Here is a 660-nt window from a genome sequence, read left to right on the forward strand (position 1 = left end):
ACCATAGATGGAGAAAACAAGATATTCCATGACAAAACCAAATTTATACAATATCTTTCCACAAATCCCCTATAAAGGATAATAGATGAAAAACATCAACATAAGGAGCAAAACTACACCCTAGAAGGAGCAAGAAAGTAATCTTTCAACAAATCCACACAAGCCTAATTCTACCTCTTACAACAAAAACAACAGGAAGTAACAATTACTTTTTCTTAATATCTTACTATGAAAATTAATATTACCAACATATCCTAATCGATTGAAATCCAAAAACACGAGGAATTAGAAATTTGTTGATTGTCATTCAATGGTCTCTCTAATTTGGTAATTGAAGAAATGGGTCCAATATTATACAATCCATATACACTTTCTGCTTGTCTGTTCGTGACAGTGTCTTGCTGTGTACAACATAATGGTCTTGAGATCTTGCTTCTCCTATCTCAGCCTCTCTATTTGGAGTATTGTTTATTTCATGTTTTTATACTATACTATGGTTTTCAGAACAGCTTACCTATTTTAAAAGTATTTATATACCCAAAAGTAATGTAGACAATTAAATTGGGAGGGGGCTTGTAAGAGAACAGCAAAGAGTGAAACTGAATGCTTTGCTTGACATTTGTATCTCTTGTATCAAGGTTCCATAGTAAGAGCCAAGAT

The sequence above is a fragment of the Mastomys coucha genome, unplaced genomic scaffold (assembly GCF_008632895.1).
Source record: "Mastomys coucha isolate ucsf_1 unplaced genomic scaffold, UCSF_Mcou_1 pScaffold9, whole genome shotgun sequence".
Classification (NCBI taxonomy): Eukaryota; Metazoa; Chordata; class Mammalia; order Rodentia; family Muridae; genus Mastomys; species Mastomys coucha.